The sequence below is a fragment of the Balaenoptera borealis genome (assembly GCF_965194805.1).
Source record: "Balaenoptera borealis genome assembly, chromosome: 20".
Taxonomy (NCBI): domain Eukaryota; kingdom Metazoa; phylum Chordata; class Mammalia; order Artiodactyla; family Balaenopteridae; genus Balaenoptera; species Balaenoptera borealis.
The window spans coordinates 22,803,158-22,818,206 of NC_138879.1; the positions used below are offsets into that span (position 1 = coordinate 22,803,158).

The window sequence follows — 15,049 nt, forward strand, 5'->3', positions numbered from 1 at the left end:
CTCCAGTCTAACCAATGAGACAGCGCGTCCCAGCCAGTTCTGGCCTACCGCCCCAAGCAACGATTGGTTAACGAGGCCTCGTTTCCAGGAATGGGCACTATTTCCGGACAGTGTTTATAGAGAAGAGATTGCTGGGCAGACTGATCCACAGAAGGCGGAGGCGGTAGGGGTGTTGGTGTAACCACACATGCGCGCTCGGCTTCTGGCAATCTTTCGGGTTGCTTTCTTCTGGAGGTTACGGGAAGAAAGGGTGAGCGTGCGCATGCGTGGGCCCTCCCCAGCCTAGGACCTGGTTACCTAGGAGACGGCGAGGCGTGCTCTCGCTCCAGGCTTTGGGTGTGTTTCCTCTTTGCTCCAGGCCGTGGCGGCTGAGGCAGGTGTGTTGGTTGTGGAGGGAGCGGGGCGGGGCAGGGGTGTGTATTTAGAAACACTTAATTGAGCACTTGCTGTGAGCCTAGTGCTGTAGAGTCTCTGAGGATAGGGTAGGTTCTAGTGCCTGCCCTCGAGAAGGTTGGGGGGCTAAAGGCCTACGCAGGTCAGACCTGTGTTTTGAAACCCAGGTCTGGTGAGAGCGTGTGGCTGGCGTTGTGCAATCCCTTTCCACAGCCAGAGAAGCAACGTGGTGTGAGCGCTGCGTGAAGCAGCTCCTCGCTGGGTTTACAGGTTATGGAGCCAGAAAGAAGACTAGAGCTTTACTTATTTAAAAAAAGGACTCGGAGTCTGGATATGCACCAAGGTGTCAACAATGCTTCTCTCTGAATGGGGGGTGGGGGTGGGCGTTGGGGAAGGGGTAGGGGAGGTGCTTAAGGGAGGTATGGATATTTTTTCTCTTCTAACTTTTGCTTTTCCATATTTTCCAGTGTTTCCACAGTGAGCTTGTATTTTATTTATAATAAAGAAAATATTTCCACGCTTAAAAAAAGTTTGCAAAATAAAAGATATGCCCCTACGTGGGCACCCCACCCCAATAAGTGGTCTACAACAGGCAGGTGTGGTAAGTGGCTCTAGTGGTATGGGTAAGCAGGCCCCATTCAAGGCTGTCTGGGAAAGTAAGGATCACCCTATCTCTGGAAGTGTTGGAGCAAAGACCTGCTCAGGACCACTTTGCAGACAGTGGTTCATAGCTTGAAGTCTGTTTCTGGAGATCTGCATCCAACAGACATCTTGGTTGTCAGGGGATACGGAAGACCATTTAGGCAGAAAACTGAACCATCTAGAGGCCTCACCCACTCACTCAGGCCATAGATAAGTTTTGTTTGGCTGGCCCAATGTTTTTTTTTAATTGAATTTGAATGCCTTCGAGCAGAGCCTGCAGTTCCTCACAGCCCCAGCCCCTGTTGTCTTACACCCAACCACTTAACCTATGTCATTTGCCTGGCCACTAAAGCGTTTGTGGTCATGGTCCAGAGATAGCCCATACTTTGGAGCTGGACAGTCTCTGTTGCATAAACTCGCTCTGCTACTGACTGGCGTGGGAGATGATGGGTAAGAAAGAAGCTGGGGGCCCTTAAAGCTGCTTCCAACCACAGGGTTTTCATTTCAGTGACTCAGGGAGAGGTGGAGCTTGGCCAGATGGTGGGTTACAGGTCAGTATCAGCAAGCCTGGATGCAGGGCTTGCCTCTTCCACCACCTGTTTGCCTCTGGGCACACCGCTTCTCAGGAAAGATGTGGGCACAGGGCCAGAGTCTGCAGACATTCCCTGGCCTGCCTTTGCCTTCTCCCTCTTTCACCATTCCTTCTTTATGACACCCAGTGCCCATGTACTTTACCCAGCTTCCCTCGACACGTCTCTCGGTCCTGCGATGACCCACCCACCCTATCAAGACTATCTGTCTTTAAATCTATCCACTAACACTAATGTGTATTACTGGGAGAGAGTGAACCTGTTGACCCATAGTTGCAACTCGAAAGAAGGAATTTCACATCAGGTTGCAGGAGAGGAACAAACCTCTACAGACTAATGAGGACAAGATTTGGGACTCCTGGTTTCAGCTACTTTCCCCAGGCCTTTCCAAGCCCAACTGTGTGTGATGTGAGGTAAGAAACAACATGACACCCACTGCAAGTGAGCACTGAGCACTTCTGAGCCTTGAAATGCTGGCATCTTCTGGAAGGAGAGCTTCAGGGTAAAATTACTTCCTTCCAGCCCAGCTAGTTAAGTCACGACAACCTGGGAAGGCTTCTAGCCCTGAGTCAGTCGTGCAGCCTCAGCTCTGCTTTAAGTAAAATAAATTGCTATTTATGGGATGACTCACACCTGGAGCAGTGAGCTGGGTTCTCAGCACTCAAGGATTTCTGCATCCCACTCCCATGGTTCAAGTCTGGAAATGGAAGGGCAAGACTATGCTCTTCCAAGAAGAATAGCAGCTTCTGTTTTTTGAGAGCTTATAAAAAATAAACCAGATATTTCTAAGTGCTTTGTATGCATAATAACCTCGCTAAATATTCACTCCTGTCTAGGGTTTCCCAACCTGGCACCACTGACATTTTGGATTGGATAATTCTTTGTTGTGGGGAGGCTATCATATATATTATAAGATGTTTAAGAGCATTCCTGGCCTCTGCCCACTTGATGCCAGTAACACCGCCCTCCTACACCCAGTTGTGACAACAAAAAAAATGTCTTCAGACCTTGACAGATGTCCCAAAGGGAGCAAAACTGCCCCCAGTTGAGAAACTTTGCAGTCTAACCTCATAGAATAATAACTATTATTATCATCCCCACTTCACAGATGAGGAAACTGAGGCTCAGAGAAAAGTAACTTGCCCAAGGTCACTTCACTGTAATAGAAGATCTGGGATTTAAACCAGGTGTGACCCAGAGCCCCTGCTCTCCTGCGTGCAGGACTCTGCAAAGAGACTGTGGGCTTCAAGGAGCAAATTGCCCAATCACTTCTGTAGAAGAGTGATGAAGAGTGAGTGAATTCTGTGAATCAGTGAGAGAATGCCATTCTTGGATCATTTCTCCTTTTCTGTTTGCTTTGGAAGAAAGGCAATTATATTCTGGTTTTTATTGCCTTGGTCAGCACAGTTCACGGTGTCCAGTGATGTCTAGTGGGAAATTAGCTAGTGAATCATCTCTGTGTCTGTGGGTCTTAGGCCCCACTTTGCTGGGAGATCCTGAAGTTATGCTTGAGAAGAACTCGGATGTGAGGCTGAGATCAGAGAGGACTGGGGGGTGGGAATGGATGTTCCTGAAGGAGAAGCAGCTTTCTTTCTCCATCAGGGGCCTGGCCGAGGCTGCAGCTGTAGTGCTGTTGCTGCCCTCCCAGGCTTGGACCTGCCCCATTGCTGCCACCCAGTCCAGAGGTATCGGTGGGACTAGGGAAGCAGGAGAGGGAATGGGTGCAGGCAGTGGTGTGCTGGGGCTCTCTTCCTATCCTGCCGCCAGGAACTCATGTTGCTTGAAATCAGACATGATGGGAGTATTTACACCACAGAAATTAGCAAACAATATAAACCAGGGCTACCTACCAGCAAGCTGGTTGTTCAGCATTTACCAGCACACCATTGCATGCAGATTCTGGATCCTGATTGACTCTCACTAATTCTGCTTCACAAGGGGGGATAGAAGGGGGCATGGCGAGCCACAGAGCTGTGGGACAATAGGAGGAGCCCTGGTGACGTGGCTGAGGAGAGAGATGTTCATCTCCACAAAGGACAGAGCTGCCTGGGTGGGGGTCTCTGGAGCACTGGGCAAAAATGACCTTACCAAGAGGTCATCTCCTGGGCGTACCTGAGACCCCTCCTGACCTTGGAGCCTTCTTAGGCTTCTTAGGGAGCCCTGGGTTAAGGCTTGACTCAAATTCTTCTCACTTCCTGATGGGTTATCCCCTCCTAACTCACCTCCCTGCCTCCAGTCTCCTCTCAACATCATTCTCAACCCTTCTGGTGGATTTAATCCTCCTAAGAGACCACTTAGGTCATGTGTTCTAGCCCCAGTGTCTCCACATCTCTCGCCTTTCAATTCCTCACCTTTAGCTTTTTCTTCTCAACCTCCAAATGTTATCGAGTCTCCCCAGCCGAAAAACAGACCAGTAAAGAAAAAAAAAACCCTTCCTCTGTCTTGGCTCTCCCCTACACTATTGCCCCAGCCTTCTTTCCCCTCTCAGCTCCCAAACTTCTTGGTACTCCTGGTGTCTGCTTCATCTCCCACTTGTGTGTAACCCCGGCAGTCTGTTTTTGGCCCACTATCCCTTCTCTCCATGGACACCCCACTAACCGCCTCCGAGTCAGATGACCTTGTCTTGGCTCTCATATGCAGCCAGCTACAGATGTGATGCTCCGGGCACCTACTGTGCCAGGCCCTGGGGAGGGAGTGCGGGACCTCCAGACCAGTCCCTGCCCTGCCCTTAGGGAACACCCTTCCCAAGGGTGGGCAGACCTTGAAAAGTGACTACAGATGAGGACCGAAATCATTCTAGTGTTGAGGATGTTGAGAGGATGGACAGAGTGTACTGTATCACGCAGGGCCCAACCAGGGAAACAGAACTCATTCCGAGTTTTTAAACATGGAATTTCATACAAGGAATTGGTTACACAGAGGTTGGAAGAGCTGAGAAGCCCAGGAGGAGATGGCAAGGTAACCAGGAATCCACTATTAGTCCTGGGTTGGGGGGAAAACAGTGTAATCAGTGGTGGAGGGCCAGGGTCACTTGGAAGAAGTTGGAACCACAGAGGAGATACAATCCACTTCCATAGATACCGCTCAGGACTGAGCCGGACGAAGATTCTCCTTTCCTTCCACGTTCCACCCTCTGGTCTCCTGCCAGAGCCTCTCATTGGTCCGGAGCCTGCAGGGGTCAGTCACCTGCAGTGCAGAACAGAGAAGGTGAGGACCAGACGGGAGGGCAACAGCCCAGGACCACTACCAGGATGGGATGGGAGAGGATGAGGGGGGACTGACTTAGTGGAGGGGGCTCAGAGAAGGCTTCCCTGAGGAACTAAGCTGAGACCTGCAAGGTGAAGGGGAATTGGAGGAGAAAATGTTCCCAGCAATCACTGACATTTTAAAAAGACTAATTTTTTAGAGCATGAGGTTCCCAGCAAAATTGAGTAGAAGGTGCAGAGATTTGCCATCTACCCCCTGCCCCCGCACACGCATAGCCTCCCCACTATCAGCATCACACACCAGAGTGGTACCTTTGTTAACAGTCGATGAACCTACATTGACACGTTGTAATCACCCAAAGTCCACAGTTTACATTAGGGTTCACTTTTGCTGTTGTACAGTCTATAATACAGTCTGTGGGTTTGGACAAGTGTATGATGACATGTATTCATTATTATAATATCATACAGAGTATTTTCACTGCCCTAAAAATCCTCTGTGCTCTGTATGTTCATTCCTCCCTCCTCCCACCCCACCACCCCAAACCCTGGCAGCCACTGATATTTTTACTATCTCCATAGTAATAAATAAATAAATTGTAATACATCCAACCAATGAAATACTATTATTCAGCGCTAAAACGGAATGAGCTATCCAACATGAAAAGACTTAAATGCATATTACTTAAAAGACTTATATGCGTATTACTAAGGGAAAGAAGACAATATGAAAAGATTCCATACTGTATGATTCCAACTATATGACATTCTGGAAAAGGCAAAAGTATGGAGACAGTAAAAAGGTCAGTGGTATTTTTTTGCCCATTCTCCTCCTGAGACTTCATGGATACTGTACTTTCTGTTTCTTTCTCCAGTTTTTTTTTTTTTTTTTTGGCCATGCTGCGCGGCTTGTGGGATCTTAGTTCCCTGGCATTCCCTCTTTCTCCCATTCTTAAAGATTGAGGCACACCCCAAGTTTCAGTCCTAAGCCCCCCACTTCTCTGCACTTTGTCCTTTGGAGTTCTCATCCATTCCTAACTTCACTTAATCATTCGACAAACATTAATTGAGCACTTGGTGTGTGCCAGACACTTGAGTAGGCCCCTGGTGACAGTGAGAGATGAATGAGTCATGAGGCCCGCCCTCAAAGAGGAGATGGACAAAGTTGCAATACAATGTGGACGATAGAAGGAAGTTCTGGGTGAGGTAAGAACACATAGAAGAGATCAAAGAAGGCTTCCTGGAGGAGGTGACCTTTGAGCCGATTGCTGCCAGGTATGCTAGCAGTGAGCCAGGTGAATGTGCTGGGAAGAACACTCAGGTGGAAGGAATAACATGTGCACAGGCATGGAGACAAGGGGCATGTCAAGGCACATTGTGGACTTGGGTGTGGAATGCAAGGTATGCGGGGAGAGAGAGAGCCTCAGGCTGGCCCCGAAGGCTTCGATCTGGATTGCAGAGGGCCTTATATACTTAGTAGGCTGGGCTGGGGAAAAGACAACATTTCTAGAACACAATTTCATTAAAAAAATTTTTTTTTCATCTTTATTGGAGTATAATTGCTTTACGATGGTGTGTTAGTTTCTGCTGTACAACAAAGTGAATCAGCTATATGTATACATATATCCCCATATCCCCTTCCTCTTGAGCCTCCCTCCCACCCTCCCTATCCCACCCCTCTAGGTGGTCACAAAGCACCGAGCTGATCTCCCTGTGCGATGCAGCAGCTTCCCACTAGCCATCCATTTTACATTTGGTAGTGTATATATGTTGATGCTACTCTCTCACTTCGTCCTAGCTTCCCTTTCCCGCCCCCCCCCCCCCCCCCCGTGTCCTCAAGTCCGTAGAACACAATTTTAGAGACGTTTCTCTGTCTGCAGTGTGAAAGGGTTGGGGTGGTGGAGCAGGTTACAAACTAGGAGGCTAGTTGGGGGGCTTTGTAGTAAACCAGGTGAGAGACAATGGGGGCTGGACTCGGGCAGTGCAAGGGGATGCGGAGCCAGGACAGTCTAGCAAAATATGGAGAGATTCAGAATTGAGAAAAGAAGTCAGCTGGTAGGGCGTGGACCGAGGGTGGGAACGGCGAGTCTGGGCTGATACTGCTGAGGTCAGGACCCATTGGAGGAGACAGGTTCTGGGAAGAAGAGGAGTATCGGCTTTGGACATATTGTAGCTGAAGTACATCTGGCCCCATCAATTGTCCTTCTTGACTGTTCACTTCCAAATGAACACCTTCAGCTCTGACCTCGATCCTGAGCTCCAAACCGGAATTTCCAGGGGCCCGTAGAGCATTTCCACCTTCTAGCCAGTTGCCTGTCACCTCTACCTCTACGTAGTCCCCCAAACCTGTGCCTCGTCCGTCTCCTTCTGTTAGTGACGTCACCACCAACCCCAGGAGTGTCCTCTCCTTCTCTCACCGACTCACCCCGAGCCACACTGATTCTGCCTCCATAACGCCCTTTGAGTCTGTGGCCTCCCTTTGGCTCCTCTTTCTGCCAGTGCCCCTGTGATGTCCCACCGTTTCCTCTTGCTTCCTGTCATTTCCATTCCGATCCTTCCTACTGTCTGTCTGACACTCCCTTGCTCAAAACTTTCAGTGCTTGCCCATTGCCTACTGATAAAGTACACACTTGTTCTCTGGCTCTCAAGGTCCTCACAGTCCAGCCCCCACTTACCTTTTTGGCTCGTAATTTTCACAACTTCCTGGCAGACACCCTTACCATCGCCCCAAACCATGCCACGTCTTGTGCGTCCAGACCACAGGCTTTCCTGCAGACTGCAATGCAACTTCTCCTGCCTCTGCCTGTCAAATCACACCCATCCCTCAAGGCCCCGGTGAAATGCTTCCTCTCCACGCACCATATTTCCCAGGTAATTGTCTGCCTCATCTCTCTTAACAGACAGCACCTTAAGGGCAGCTTTTAATCACCGTATGAGGAGTTGGTATTCACTAAATGTGTGTTGAACTGAACTGGCTCAAAAAACATTCCTCAGATCAAGAACCTGTTGTGGCTCCTCATTGTCCAACGCTTCAAACCTGTTCCTAGTGGCTTCCCAGGCTCCAGCTTAGGTATCTAATCTTATTCCCCCACTGTTCCCCCAAATATGGCCCTTGTTCAATTTCAACTCTATGCTAGAAGTGTGAAAGATAGAAAAATGAATAAAATACACCTTCCCTGCCTTCCCTTCCCGTATCTACCAGGGTGGATAAACTATGCCTACTGATAACTACTATCAGTTTAAAATAATATCTTTCACTCACGAGTTCTCCTGCCTTTCCTTCTTTAAGATTGAAATTCTAATTTTGTTCATAATGGTGACCTGCTCCTTTTTAAATGCTTCCTGGACTCCCTTGAAGCTAGGATGGCCATGTGACAAAATTCTGGCCAGTGAGATGTACATGGAAGTCTCTGGGTGGGGCTTCTGGGAAAACTTGCTAAAGAGGACCAACCCAGCTAGCACATACCCTTTGTCTTTTGTCCTTTGTCTTATTATCCTTCTTTAGTCTAGAATGTAGACCCACTGCCAGGAGGTATAGCAGCCAGTGTTTGAGCATAAGCATGAAAACTTCATCCTCTGATGGCAGAGCAGAAAGCTAGATGGGCTTTGAGTCCCTGACGGTTCCTTCAGTAGTTGTGGCACGTGGACTCAGTAGTTGCGGCTCGAGGGCTCTAGAGCGCAGGCTCAGTAGTTGTGGCTTGCGGGCTTAGTTGCTCCTTGGCATGTGGGATTTTCCTGGACCAGGGCTCGAACCCGTGTCCACTGCATTGGCAGGCGGATTCTTAACCACTGTGCCACTGGAGAAGTCCTCCAGTTCGTTTTTCAAACCTCCAGTCCTCCAGGTTTGTCTATTCCTTGAATAGTTGATGTGTGCACTTTGTACAAATTTCAAAAGAGTGTGCTTCTCCCACCTCTGGCCCCAGGTTTCCCTCTTTTGAAGCAACCATTCAAAAATATAGTTTCTTATGTATTTTTCCAGATGTGTTTCATGCATCTACAAACACATAAATTCAGGTAGCCTCTTTTTTAAAAAGTAACGGAAGTGGACTTCCCTGGTGGTGCAGTGGTTAAGAATCCGCCTGCCAATGCAGGGGACATGGGTCTGAGCCCTTGTCCGGGAAGATCCCACATGCCGTGGAGCAACTAAGCCCGTGTATCACAACTACTGAGCCTGTGCTCTAGAGCCCGCGAGCCACAACTACTGAGCCTGCGTGCCACAACTACTGAAGCCCACATGCCTAGAGCCCATGCTCCACAACAAGAGAAGCCACCACAATGAGAAGCCTGCCCACTGCAACAAAGAGTGGCCCCCACTTGCTGCAACTAGAGAAAGCCCGTGTGCATCAACAAAGACCCAACACAGCCAAAAATAAATAAATTTATATATATATAAAAAAAAAGTAACGGAAGCATGCTATACACAACAGCTCTGTACTTTATTTCACTTTACATATCAGTGAGTTCCACATTGTACATGCTTCATTCTACCCCATTGTATGTCTGGTATGTAATTTACCTGGTCCCCTATTGATGGAGTTACCTGTTTCCAACCCATTTCCTACTATAAGAATTGTTGCAGTAAATATCTTTGTACCTATTTCATTTTGCATATTAATTCATCCATGCATTCCACAAATGTTATTGAGCACTTACTATGCACCAGGCCAGCTCTAGGCATGGTGTGTGTGTGCGTGTGTGTGTGTGTGTGTGTGTGTGTGCAGAGTAGTGAGCACAACAGGCCCAGTCCTTGCATCATGGAGCTGACAATCTATAGTGGAGAAAGCTACAGGATAAATTCCTAGAAGTGGGTCACACTTTCTTTCAATCCTTCTAATGATGTCAAGAAGAATCTCACTTGGGTGAGAAAGTCTCACTAGTGCCAATATGTCTTTAATATTATCTTTCTCTAATACTTGCTAATCTCTTCAAGACAGAGTGTTGGTCTCGGATTAGAGTCTTTGGCCAGAGCCTAGCTAGAGTATAATAACAATGTTTGGTTTTTATTGGATATAGTTTTACATAGATTTTCCATCTACAATCAAAATATGAAAGTTCCTTTCAAAATAATTTAAGTTAAAAAAAAAAGGTGAGTCAATTTAGAGAAGAAAGCTAAGTAAATAATAACATAGGTGGGAATTCGGGGGTAGAAAAAACCCGCAAAACCCGCAAAGGTATTTTTCAAATGACTGAGGTTGGGAAATCACTGATGGAAACAAAGCAAGGAGAAAAGGTGAGGCTCTTTCTACTGTATTTGGTGTTTATTTTTGTATCCTCACTCATCTTTGGTGTTGAAATGGACTTGCATCCGTATTTCTTCCTAGGCAGGTTATTTGTTTGTCATTTACTATTTGCTTGGTAATTCTTATGCTTAAATTGCACTGAGCATCTGGTCATGAAAGGGTTTTTTTGTTTTGTTTTGTTTTGTTTTTTGGTTGAACTGTTCCAATTTGCATTCTCTCACAGAATCTCTTCCACTTGGGTTCCCCAGATGCCCCAGCCTCTATGTCATTGCCGTCCCTGGAGATATTTGGAAACACCTCTGCCAGGGGTGTTCATGCAGCACCCTTAGTCAGATTTTCTTAATCTGGTTGAGGCTTGCTCGATAATGCTCTTAAAATATAACATGATGAAACAACCAACCCAAGTAGGCCTTTGAGGAGATCTCAAAGCCAGAACCTTCTGAACAATCCCCACAGCCACCAGTGGGCCTGTAATCACCCACAGCTTGTTAGCTAAAGACACAATTAGCTGGGTGGTTGCAAGTGTAAACAAGAGTACCTTTCACAAATGGGCTCTTTATGCCGAGTAGGTGGTAGAAAGCCTCTGGCAGAGGTTGCTGGCTATGGTCAGAGGGTGGATGGTGCCTCAAGGCCCTGGAGCAGAGAAACTTTCTGGTGGGAGCTAAGAGGGGCCACAGTCGAATGGAGGGGTGAGGTTGGGGGTGAGAGCAAGGAGCATCTGGGGACTTGGAAAATGAAAAACAAAAAATAAGGCCCTCCATTAATGACTACATCCTTGAACTTTGAAATCTGGTGGAGATTAATTATTGATAATTAATTACTGAGGACCTACCTCATACTAGGCATTGATTTAAGTATTTTGTGAGTACTTAACTCAATGGTTCTCAAACTTTTCTGGCTGCCTCAAAAATTCTTGAAAACCCCCAAAGAGCTTTTTTTTTTTTTTTTTTTTTCCCAAAGAGCTTTTATTTCTGTGGATTATATCTGGTGGTGTGATGCTTAATAACTGGTTCTCTGGGAGAAAAATTCTGATGTGTAGCATTTGCCAATTCCCATGGTGTAAATACTTCTACTGTGACCCATTTTAAGATTCCCCCTGACATAACCGAATGTGAATTGGGGAGAGATGTGCACAATCAACTTTCCCAAGCCAGTGCAAGCTGACTCCAGCACCCTGCTGGGATATTTATCAATATTTAAGATATTAGAAATTAAAATTGAGAAAAAGTTAAACTATGCATCCATTAAAAATACTAATAACAAACCCATTGCATGTCAGTATAAATAACATTCTTTGCAAAAATAACTGTTATTTTCCAAAATAAACAATATTTAGTGAAGAGGGTGACTTTTTTTTTTTTAATATTTTTGCAATTCCCTGTAAAGTCTAGTTCAATCAAAGACAGTTTGATTCACACATCTTCTGCATTCAATCTGTTGTGATGTCACACATCATATGGTCTCTGGAAAACACTGGAGAGCAATGAAGGTAAATAATATTTTACTATTACTATGAAAATAGTTTTTACCTTTTGGACCCCCAGACAAAATCCTGAGGACTTCCAAGGGTCCCTGGACCACACTTTAAAAGCTGCTGTACTGAATCAGGGACATAGTGATTAGACTGGTGGTTGCCAAGGGGGAGTGGGGTGGGAGAGTGTTGGAGTGGGAGTTTGGGGTTAGCAGATGCAAACTGGTATATGTAGAATGGATAAACAACAAGGTCAGGCTTCCCTGGTGGAGCAGTGGTTAAGAATCCGCCTGCCAATGCAGGGGACACGGGTTCAAGCCCCGGTCTGGAAGGATCCCACATGCCACGGAACAACTAAGCTCATGCGCCACAACTACTGAAGCCCACGCACCTAGAGCCCGTGCTCCCCAACAAGAGAAGCCACCGCAATGCGAAGCCCGCGCACCGCAACGAAGAGTAGTCCCTGCTCGCTGCAACTGGAGAAAGCCCGCGTGCAGCAACGAAGACCCAACGCAGCCAAAAATAAAATAAATAAATTAGAAAACAACAACAACAACAAGGTCCTACTGTATAGCACAGGGAACTATATTCAATATCCTGTGATAAGCCATAATGGAAAAGAGTATGAAAAAGAATATATATATATATGTAACCAAGTCACCTGCGGTACAGCAATAACTAACACCACATTGTAATTCAACTATACTTCAATAAAAAATAAATTTTAAAAAACAAGAATTGCTGTACTAATACATTTACTTTTTCCAAACAGCCTAATGAGGCAGGTTTCTTATTATCCCGATTTAACAGACGGAGAAACTGAGGCACAGAGAAGTTGAGTAACTTACCCAAGAGCACTTCGCTAGAAAGTGGCAGAGTTAGGAGTCAAAGTCAGTTTATAGAGATGAGATTCAGTTGGTGACTGTCACTAGATGTGTGATCTTGGAGGCAATTAGTCTCTGAGTCTGAAGCATTGTCATTTGTTTAACCCATTGTCATGAGGGAGGAGACTTGACTTCCTCCCTCACACAGGTCTCACTGAGGGGTCCCTCATCTGTGTTCCTTAGCTTTCTCACTTTTTTCTGCCCACATAGCACTTTACTCCACACTATTGTGGAATCATTTCATTGTCCCCATTGGACTGTACACTCCATGAGAGCAGACACTGCATCTACCTTGATTACAATTGTTTTATCAGGGTCTGGAATAGGTGCTTGAAAATCTTTGCTGAAGAAAGAAATGAATAAATAAATGCATAGACATTTCATGTGAAGGCAGGATGAGTCCCTCCTACCCAGAGTTCCCCTCTGTGGCCCCAAAGAAGGAGGAGTGAGGATAGGGGAGGGGAAGGGGGTTGTAATGCACATATATACACTTATCGAAAACTGTTGCATCATCAAAATCACAGGATGAATCACAGGCTAGAAACGTCTCTTCCTAAAAACTCCAAAGCAATTCAGATCATCCTCTTTTTTGCCTGGAGTTACCTCTACTCAATCTTCCCATCACTTGGCACTCAGACACTCCATTTAGCAGTCCCTCCAGGTAGTCTTCATCCTTCTGGAAAAAATCTGCATCTCCCCCTGTTCTGCTTGGTGGGATGGGGAGCTCTCTGCCTTTTCCTTTCATATCCTGGGCTTTGTATGTTATCAACAACCCCCGTACCCTTTTCTGTTCCACCTTTTTATTTCATCACCTGTAGAAAGGGTCAGGCATACAAGTGTGAAGGTGTTATTGTTCCAGTGCTCCATACCTCTTGGTACCTAATTAGTGGCGGCATTTCTGGAGGCTGGGGACCCTGGGGAGATGCAGCCTGACAGGTGGGAACCAGCTAGATGGAGGCTGCCTCCTTAGGCTGGAGCCTCTCAGCTTCCTCTTTCGCTATCTATATACGGTCCTTTCCAGCAGTGTGACCTTCTAGGATTCTCAGAAGCCTCCGAAGAGAAGTGTAATTGTGGGGGAAGGAGGGAGGCAGCATGGAGACCATCAACCAGGATTCTGCCTGGAAGGTCATGGGGCTGAGCTCCGGCACCAGAGACCTTTAAGAAAAGCAAAAAGGAACTGAGAAAACAGCCAGGAGTCTGCTCAGCCTGGAGTTCCTGGAATTCTGCTTTGTGTATGAGTTTCCCTCAGCTGCCAAGGCCCCTCTGACTAACAGGAGATGAGAATGGGAAGCGAGAGGGCGGGTGGAGAGGTAGCTTGGCCTGGCGGCTCTCCTGGGCACTGCCCGTTCTGCAGACCGGTTCCAGGTTTCCTCCAGGAGCTGACCTGGGTCTCCCAAGAACCTCATCCACGAGGGTGGGTGGCTGCCTGCTGTGTAAGGTGTGGGGCAAGTCTACAAGACAGGTTCTCTTCCCACCCAGGATCCAGCTCTCTGCCCACCTGGTCTGGAGCAGGCCACCAATCTGAGGCCATTGTCTCTAGAAGGCCAGCTTTACAACATGACCTCTACCCAGGAAGGGAAATGTGACCCCAGGGCCATTTTTAGGATTCGGTACTTGTCATCTTGGAAGGCACCTAACCTGGCCTGGGCTGCAGGACTGATGGATTTCAGGAGGAGGCGGGAGGAGGAGGGAGTGGGAGCAGTAGTGGGGTCGGGGTCGGGGCCAGTTCTTAGGGATGGGTACAATTGGGATCAGAGACATTCCTGGGCTTGCAGACAAACCCAAGGATCCTTTTTCCTCCCTCCGCCCAACATTAGTGCAAGTGAAATCTTGCTAAAATAAAAATCAAGGGTAGCCTTGGTATACTATTGCCTTCTCATACTATATCACAAGAGCCCTTCCCACATCTGTCTCTTCCTCTGACCTGTGAGCTCCTGGAGGACAGAGGGCTGGTTGTATTCACCTCTGTATCCCAGTGTCCTGCCCTGGGCCTGGCACACAGGGAGGGCTCCGCAGGTATTCCATGAATGAATGAATGAATGAACAAATGAATGAAGCCATAAACAAGAAGAACTATAGTCAGGGATGGGATGTTGTTGGGAGGCGGCAATAAAGCCAGGAGGAGCAAAGGCAGACTGGGGAGGACGGTGGTAGATGCATGTGTCTTGCTGCTACTTTGCATTTTAGGGGCTCAGGGCAGCTTCCTCCTCCTCCTCCTCCTCCTCCCCCCCCCGCCCCCCCACCCTCCAGCTCGTCTGGTCTCTAAACTCTCAGATAAGGTGCTTAATCCATCCATTCAACAAATATTTATTCAGCACTGCTGTGACAAGCACTGGGTTCTGCATGATTGGGAATGAGACCTCCACATTGCCTGCCTCAGGGGGCTCCCAGTCTAGTGTCACTAAATAAGTCATTGCAATGAGCTGTGACAAGTGCTGTGACCTGGTAGGTCTCATGGAGCTAGGGTGACCGTGCCGTTTAGTATTCTAACTAGGACACTATTGAGAGTAAAAATGATCGTTGCAGGTTAAGTTCCCCAGGAAGCAGATTTTAAGATGAGGGTGGGAGGTCGGAGTGGGATTTGCGTGCAGAAAGATTATTAGGAGTACTTTTGGGATCAATA

General features: G+C 47.2%; 2 long non-coding RNA genes across 2 annotated transcripts in view; one reads left to right on the forward strand and one right to left on the reverse strand.

Annotated features, from left to right (window-relative positions):
- Window positions 1-5,401, forward strand: LOC309618199. Its single transcript, XR_014238349.1, has 2 exons — window positions 1-377; window positions 1,775-5,401. It is a non-coding gene; the product is annotated as an uncharacterized lncRNA (long non-coding RNA).
- The window catches only part of LOC309618198, a 26,385-nt gene continuing 15,201 nt past the window's right edge, over window positions 3,866-15,049 (reverse strand). The window contains exon 3 of the long non-coding RNA XR_014238348.1: window positions 3,866-4,811. This is a non-coding gene — a long non-coding RNA (uncharacterized lncRNA). The remainder of the gene's footprint in view (window positions 4,812-15,049) is intronic.